At 42.8% G+C, this 9,056-nt stretch overlaps 1 long non-coding RNA gene across 1 annotated transcript in view; it reads right to left on the bottom strand.

Annotated features, from left to right (window-relative positions):
- LOC116661975 overlaps positions 1-8,597 on the bottom strand; it is an 83,659-nt gene extending 75,062 nt beyond the window's left edge. Inside the window, exons 1-2 of the long non-coding RNA XR_004317937.1 lie at positions 8,487-8,597; positions 4,711-4,848 (exon numbers count right to left, since the gene is read on the bottom strand). This is a non-coding gene — a long non-coding RNA (uncharacterized LOC116661975). The remainder of the gene's footprint in view (positions 1-4,710; positions 4,849-8,486) is intronic.
- Between the last annotated feature and the right edge of the window lie 459 nt (positions 8,598-9,056).

The following is a 9,056-nucleotide window of genomic DNA, read 5'->3' on the forward strand; positions in this document are numbered from 1 at the left end:
GGGAGTATAGAGAACATGATGAATGAAGCAAACAGAAAGACACATGTGCGTGTGTGTAGACCTGTGCACAAAATGTCTATTATTGGTATGCTTTCATTTCCGAAGGTCCAGATAATGTCAGGTAAAAGTGTAACTTATGACTCAGTCGGCACAATCCTTTTGCACTGATAAATCAATGTTAGCTAAGTCAATTAGGGTGGGGGTGGCCAAAAAAAATGATAAGTAACAAATACACTTGTTCAGCGGAAAGACAGAATAAGGTAGCTCTCACTTTGAAGAGCTGAGTTCAGAGGTTTCAAAGGGCACACAGGAAATGCTCCAACAGCCTAAACTCTGCCCCGAGCGTCATTCCAGCAAACTTTCAGCCCTCGCCATGGCTTTATCTGATCGCCTGATTCCCCCTATCTCCAGATCCAAGGTACCCACAAAGCAAAAGGACTTTGAGATAAAATCAAGAGCTCAAGGCTTCAATCACCTTTTCTGATGATTGAAGACTAGGAGGTGTCGAGATGAAATTGTCAGATGGTCAGAATCTGGTAGGTTCTCCTGAGTTATTGGAATCTTTATTTGTTGTCGGTTTCTGGTTCTGAACTTACTTACGCACACACAGTGAGTGTTTTCGTCACAGATACAACAAGTCGACTACCAAAAAGGAAAAGGACATAGAGCGCAGAATCAGGCCTATAAAACATTACAAACTCATCTCTGGCTCTCAAAAATATATACAAGGCAGTATTTTGGTGATGATGAATGCGCATTGAGCCTCGAGTACCCCTTGGGCCAAAGGAATAGAAAAGCCGGCATTTACGGCTTGTCATTTTGCTGTTTTGAGGTTTAAAAAAAAAGGCACCAACTGAAGTAGCTCTAAATTAAATCCAGAAGACCAAATCATGAATGCTACTATTTCCTCAACGTGAAATAGTATCCACAGAACACAGAGGTGGAATTTGATGGCAAGTCTTCACGGAAGAAAAGCAATGTGCTTTTTTTCTCTCTGCTGCTCTGTGGCTCACCCTCATTGTGTGGGATTTGGGGCCCATGGTTAGGAGAAGAGAATAAATACTTTGAGACCAACAGCAAAACAGTTAGCATCAAAGACATTTTCTGGGAAAAGACAATACATTAAATGTGTATCACGTTTGAGAATCAGGTACTGCAAGTTAACATGGAAAGGTTTCACAGAAAATGATTTATGTCAGAGGAGAAGAGGCCCAAGCTTTCAAACATCCTGACTGTATGAATGTTCAGGGGAAATCAGTGTAGACATCACAGATCATTCACAGGAAGTAGTCAGTAATCATAATTGGATATTTTCACAAATGTCTTCTTAAGAAAAACCATAGCAAATGAAGTTAGTCATAGAATAACTGGATACTCTGAGGAACATATACCCCTCAGAAATGTCCCAGATATAAGGCTTTGCTGCTTTCCTTATATCTCTTTGGCCTGTGAAAAACTCTTCTTCACAACTTGTGTGTCAGGTATTGCAAAACTCGAAATACGCACTTTTGCTAAGAGGCAAAGCTTGTAAAGAGAGAAAAAAGTTGTTGGTAGCAATGCTGCGGTTTATCACATGCTACACAGAACCAGTGTGAATTTCCCTTTTTTGATTTATAGAATTAAACCACAAACATAAAATTCAAACAATAATTATGGGCCCCCTGATGATTCCTCTCTTTGCTTTTCTCTGCTTGGTTTCACTGGGAGACTAGCCTGGTGCCTCCCTCTGACACCTCAGGAGTCCCTGGGTCTCTGTTACTAGCCCTGAAGGCATGGAATGGAGAACTCATTTTCTCTAATTGACCATGACTTTATAGTCAGTGGTCGAAAGTCACTCTGTCTAAGCAGGCCCATGTGGAAGAAAGGAAAAATGAATTTTCCAGAATAATGGGAAAGTCTGAATCCAGGGAACTTTCCTGGACTGCTGGGACTCAAGAAGGCAACACTGCAAAGGTACAAAGCAGCAGCCCTCAGGGAAGCACACTTTAAACACATGGTCATGAGAGTCTTACTTGCTGTCTTTCAGAATAAGCAACACGTTAGAGGAGCCTCTATGGAGATCTCTTAATTGGTGCTCAGCCAGCACAATGTTAAACTACGTGTTTAATAGAAATGGGGGGGGGGGGGGTTAAATCGAACAACTCATTTCTTGAACAATCAAACAGAGTCAAGCAAGGCAATACTAACAATGGTATAGCTGAAAAAAATTTCCTCTACCCTCTTAGGTTCAGTTCCTGGGGCCTGTGAATTAAACTGACAAAAAGACTAACAGGAGAAAAGGCAGAAGTTTTTTTATTGATGTTAGTATTTTGATGTGCACAGGGGCTTCACACAAAGCAAGTGAAAACCAAAGGCAGTGAGTTCTTTTAACAAAGGCCAATAAATGTGGAGTTTGACCAGACAAAGGAATAGGGGTTTGGGCTCCTAGGGGAAGTAAATTATGGGATGGTTTCTGAGAAATGTATGGTGGGTTGTTCAGTAAGCTCTTTTATGCAGACTCAAGTTGTTTCCTCTGATAAGAGTCTTGTCCTCTTCCAGGTATGGGAGAAGAGGACATCTTTACAAATGGAAGTTGATATCACTGTTTCCAAGGGAAATTTATGCCCTGCTTGTAGGCAGAAAGGGGGAGTTCTTCCTGTATCTGCTGCTTCTCAATTGCCTTCAACTCAAAATTATCTTTATGTCAGAGTGGCATATTTTAGGGTAGCATATTCTGATCCCCTTCATCAGTGATTATATCTATGCCTGTGAGGCAATCAATTTCATTTTTCTTTTGCAGAGGGTAGAGAGCAACAGGGCACAAGAACCAGTGAGAAACTCCCAGGAACTTGAGGCACAGGGGTAGGTTCATATCATATTACTCCTTTCTCCCTCTTCTTCTCTCCCTCAGTCTCTTTTCAGGATAAAAGATTCTAAACTTTGACTCTTTCTTCACCCCACTTCAAGATGTAGCTTTGGGGCAACAGGGGCAGCTGTGGCCCATAGGCAACTCTTGACCAAGGACTCTCTTTCTCAGGCCCTCTTGGAACTCCTCCTCAGCTCCCATCCCTGCTTTTGGCTCCCCTATACTTCTAAGTCCTCTACTCCAAAGGATGGAGTTGGGTTCATCGACTACGGCTTCTGGATCTCTAAGCTATGCCAGAAGTTCACTTCCTTATTCTAGTGGTACAAGTATTTTAAGCCCCTGAAAAGCATTTTGATGCCTTCTCACCAAAGGGGATCATAATATGACACCCCAAGTTGAAATAAGAGGGAAGGGGGCAGGGCACAACCATTAAAGGAATGACCCAGCAGTTGAGGATAGGACATAAACTGGTTAGAACCAACTTGGCCCAAGATGGCAGAAGATTCGACTTCCAATACACCTTGAGCTTCATTAGAGGCTCACTGTAATACATTAGCATGCTAAATGACACACCCACAGGTGCCATGACAGTTCATGGGCTGACCATAAAAGGCCAAAAATTGGGGGAGGGGGCCAACTCCTGGAAATCCTCACCCCTCCCCCAAAATGGTTGAATTAATCCTCCCACTTGTTAGCAGATGAAATTACCCAGACCATAAAAACATAAAAACAAACGACCCCCACACTTCGGGGCCACTTTCCCACCTGAGAGGCACTGCATTCTGCCTATGGAATGTGTATCTCTCTAAAGAAACTTGCTCTCACTTTACTACGGCTTGCTCTTGAATTCTTTCCTGTGTGGGACAAGAACCTACTCTCTGGCAACAAAATTATGCCACTTTGGCACAAGGATTATTTTGAACTGAAGGCAATTGAGAAAAAGCAAACACAAGAAGAGCTCTTTGCCTAAAAGCAGAGCATGAATTTCCCTTGTGAAGCTGTCCCCTTCTCCCATACCAGGGAGAGAACAACACTTATCTCTGAGATAGAGAAGGCACCAAGATGAGTCTGAATAAACAAACTTATTAAATAGCCTTTGTCTATCATTAATTTCCTCCATATATTCCCTAGTCACCATCCCATAATTTATTGCCCCTAAAAGCCCAAACCTCCTTTCCTTTATCTAGTTATTCTCCACAATTTATCACCCTTTGTTAAAATGGTATATAAGTACTCAAGCCTAATAACTTCTTTGGGATTTCACTTCTTTTCTGGGAAGCCCCCATGAATGTAAGAAGTATTAACATCCGTTTCTCCTGGGACTCTGTTTTTGTCAACTTAATTTGCAGGTCCCAGGTACTGAGCATAAAAGGGTAGCATAAAAGTCTGTTTCACTGTCTAGCCGGTAAATCTGTATTAACTGACAGACTGCCAGAAGAGTCTACAAGTACCAGAAACTGTGACAGGTAAGAGCTCTCAGCTGAGAGGCAGCTGTGCCATGCTCGTTGGACAGAGCTTGGCAGCAAGTCTTAATGACTAGTCACCAAAAAAAAAAAAAGAAAAGTGCAAAGGAGCACAGCTTCTCTTTTGAGAGCTCCAAGATACCATCAATATTGGTCCCAGCCCAGGGAAAGCCAGAAAAAAACTGCCTCAAGCACTAAGGAGTGGGGGTGGAGCGCAGGGGCAAAATGGGTAATGAGTCAGAAAGGAATGTCTGCTAACCCACACGCATACCTGCATGCCATTATGAAGAGAGCCCTGCACACATTTCTTTTCATACCAGGGTCTCGCAGGCACTTCTGAGGGCAATTTTTCCGTGTGAGAGTCTGCCTTGTGCTTTACAGAACAATAAGTAGGTCACTTACTTGCTTTCAGATGGACCGCTGCAGGAGTGTGCTGTCACTGTGATATCTTTTTTTCTCTCTCACGCTTTCTCAGTATCACCAGCCTCGGCTTTCTTCATTCAATAATAGAGTGAAATTCATGCAGTGGCTCCACCATCACTGCTCCAGAGGAAAATAGGGAGAGGGGGTGGTCAAAGCCTGGGCCAGTGGGTTTGGTGTTTTTAGTGATTTGTCTTTAAATAAATGAGCCTCAAACAAGATTTCCCAAATTCAAAAACACATGATTTTTAAGAGTTGATTTCTTATGCAACAATATAAAAATAAGACATTAAATCCAGCAATGAGAAGTAATGCTCCAACATGGCTTTGTTTTGAATCTCCACCTCTTCACTTCCATGCAGGTTTAGGAGAAAGAGCTCCATCTAAAGAGCCCACATTTCCATCTGTTACTTTAGCTACCAGGTCAGAGTTAGAACTGAGACAGGAAGGTAGCAGGGCACAGCCATTCAAGGAATGATACAGCAATTAACATCAAAATGGTGGAAGATTCAACCCCCAGTGGGCCTTGAGGCTCAAGATGGTGGGAGATTTCACTTCTAGCAGACCTTGAGCTTTATTATGTGCCTATTGTAATACACTAGCATGGTGACTAACATGCCCACAGGCGCCATGACAGTCCCGAGGCTAGCCCGAAAGGTCAAAGAATGGGAAATGGCCAGCTTCCTGGGAATCCCAGCCCCTTCCCCAGTCTAGTTAGACTGCTCCTTCGACTTATTAGCATATGAAGCTACCGAGCCCATAAAAACTGGCAACACGGCGGCGCCTCATGGCCGCCACTGCCCCCTCTCCCTCCCTCTTTGGAGATGGCCCACACTCTGTCTATGGACTATATGCCTACTTTTACTTTAATCTGAGCACCCAAACCCCACACCTTGTGGCCTTTCTCTTGCCTTTTGATGTATCTCTAAATAAATCTACCTTTACTCAACTGTGGCTCACTCTTAAATTCTTTCCTGCATGAAGACAAGGACCCACACTTGGCGGGGCATGTCCCAGGGACTCAACTGAGACCTGGGACACGGCCACATCCGTTTTTCCTGCATCAGAACCTTTAGAAAGGTGAGCTGACCTCTTGGATGTGTGAACGAAAAAACTGCAAATCATATCAGTAAACAAAGAATGCTGAAACCATAAAGTCATTAGCAGACAAGCCTGCAGCCCAGCCTCTGCAGCCACTAACAATGGTGCACTCTGAAGGGACTCAGAATAAGAAAGCACAAGATAGTGGCCCTAGATAGCTAGGTGCTTGTCAAGGAATGAATTCAATGAGCCCAAATATTTGCTCCCTCCCATACATAGAAAAGCACTAAATTCTTTAACTTGAGATGCCTGGTTTTCTTTAGTTAATGTTCCAACTAGCAGGTCTTTGTTGTAAAACTCCTATACATCCTAGTTCCTCCCCTACCTCTTTGGAGCAGTCCCTCAGAGCGATCTGAGAGGCTGTCATCCCGGGCTCAAAGTGGGTTCGAATCCTCAGAAATGTCCACCAAATAAAACATAACTCTCAACTTTTAGGCTGTGCGTTTATTTCAGCCGACAGATGCAACATGGGGGAAATACTTTCTAAGCAGTAAATCCAGGATATCCCTGCTCTTTGTTTCCATGACGCAATGGGTCACTTCGGAGACTCTCAGTAAAATAAACCCAGGATGGCCATCAGAATTGAGGCATTTGCTAGCCAAAACAGCTGCAGGATAAGTGGATTCTCTGTCCCAAGTTCCCATCCTCCCAGTGTTTTCGCTTTAGAGCAAGAGGGGCAACAGAGAACAAGATGAGATGGGCAAGGTGGCATCTTTGTCATCCTCATCCTGCCAAGGAACAACCCAAACAGGATTCGATGCATTTTTATGTGACAGAGAAATAAAGTAAGGTAGAAAATTGTGGAAGGTGGGAATCAACTTTGGCAAAGCTTCTCAAGCACACTTCACTCTTTGGTTTAAAAAGTATGTATACCTTTTTGTGTGTGGTGGGGGTGGGGTGGGGGGAGTGGCCGGGAGACTGGGCAGGGGTGAGAGGTAAGCAGATAGAAAGGACATTTCTCTAAGATAATATGTAGAAAGCAAAATTTCTTGCCCCTACAGAGAAAAAGTCATACTTCAATGGAAAACTCTTTATTGCCTAAAGCACTTGCTTCCTATAGGAGCTATTTTAGAACTCCGTTGTAGGGAAGGGACAGACATGTAAAATTATGTCCTGTCTGGTTCAATTGACTTCCTTCACCCCTGGGTGGGGGTGGAAAAAAAAGGTCTGCCTCCATTTGCAATTCATTTCTTTTTTTCCATTTGCAATTCATTTCAACATTCTTTATTCCCTATAAATCTGGGCTGCTCCTTTTCTAAATCAGTTGTAACACGTGCTCGTTCCCTCAGTTATTAGGGGTAAAATAAAATCTTTAACACATGTACATTTTGATGTCTGTACGAGGGGCTCTATTTTACCTTTTTTTTTTTTTTTTTTTTTTTTTTTTTTTTTCTGAAAATTCTCTTGTAACACCCTTGTAAGATTTTGTTCTTGGGTAGCAGCAGAAGGATACGGGGCGGAGGCCTTCAGGCTGCAGGAGGCTAGTGCCGGCTCACCTGATCTGCAGGTAAGGGGAGCAAATGGCTCTTCTCCGGGGACATGCCCTTTCTCCCCTCTAATCTTGCAGGTTAATACCACCATCCAAAATATGAATTTGGTCACCGTTCGGGAGAAAGCTTCCTTTCCATTTTCGAGGGCATTACTTCTGGGTCCTCTCTCAACTGACGGGTTTCCCACGCTCTCGATTCGCAGATCTGCTGCGTGGGAGAGCTGCAGTTTCACCCGGTGGGCAGGGCTGGGTTTCTGTTAGCCTGCCTGCAACACCCCCGGGCTCTGCCAACACACAATGATCAGTGGCATTCCTGAAATTCCTGACATAGCAGAGAAGCCAGGCCTGGCCTGGCGAATGCCCTTGAACTGTGGTTCTGACCCTAATGGGGCATTTATCTTTTATTCACAGCCAGAGGTTAGGACCTATTTATGTAAATCCTCCACCAAGGGTCAATTCATCTTGACCCCCCGGGTTTTCATTTCTCTAATTGTCTCAGGTATTTTTTTTAGACCCCTTGGAAACTCTTCATTCAGGGAAAAGCTTTGGGGTCAGGAAGAATTCGGTTACAAAGGGAAGGGGTGGAGGGCTGGAAGAGTCGAGGAGGCTTCCTTTGAAGTGTTCTAAGAAGCTTTCAGAGGCCACCCAGTTGACAAAGTAAAAACAGCAATGACCTTATGCACCCCATTTTATTCACAGAAAGTAAGCTTTCTTGAAATGGTGTCTTCACCCAAAAAGTATCTTAGAGCACATATTGTCCCGTCTCAGCGGTGGAAAGGGGTTGAGAAAGGAGCTATTAGAATTGAGGGCCTATGGGCGGGTGCTGGCTCTGCAGACAATGGTTCCCACTTAATGGACCCCAGCATCCTCCCAGCTTTGCATTTTAAAAGGGGGCCCCAGAATAGTGAGAAAATACTTGATTCCTAAGAACTGACCTAGGTTACAGGGATTTCAGGCCACATGGGAAGCCAGCAGGGGAGATATTTAGAGGTCAGCCGGTCTTTTGGGGGCCCTCAAATCATTCTTGATTGAGAGCTTTGTGCTGTGGCCTCCAACTCCCAGTAATGAATACTTTGAGGGAAGGAATCACTTGAAAAGCAGCCCAACTGTTTAACAACCCTGACAGTGAATTTCTCTTTTTCACTAACTGGATTTTCATCTTTTATACCTTAAGCCTGTTGAATTTTATTTTTTCATGCTCCATTTTCAATAGAGAGGTACGCAGAATCTTCTCTTGAAAAATCTTCTCTTCTTTATTTGCTGCCAACTTTTATTCTGAAAAATTCCAAACACACAGGAAGGTTGAACAAATAGTACAGTGAACACCTTAGATAACAAACATTTAAATTCAACAAATGTTAACCTTTTGGTATATTTGCTTTATCTGTATACATACTATATATATATAATTTGCTTTATGTATGTCTATACATTTTTTATTTTGCTGATCTATTTAAAATTGGAATTTAGGGATTTGGGATTAACAGATATACACTATGGTATGTAAAATAAACAACAAGGACCTACTGTATAGTACAAGGAACTATATTCAATATCTTGTAATAACCTATATATATATAAAACTGAATCACTTTGCTGTACACCTGAAACATTGTAAATGAACTATACTTTAATTTAAAAAAAAGTAAACTGGAGACATCCTGACACTTCCCCCCAAATACTTCACTCTGCATATCTTAATATAAGTTCATTCTCATATATAACTATCATAGCATTA

Source organism: Camelus ferus, chromosome X, assembly GCF_009834535.1.
Source record: "Camelus ferus isolate YT-003-E chromosome X, BCGSAC_Cfer_1.0, whole genome shotgun sequence".
NCBI lineage: Eukaryota > Metazoa > Chordata > Mammalia > Artiodactyla > Camelidae > Camelus > Camelus ferus.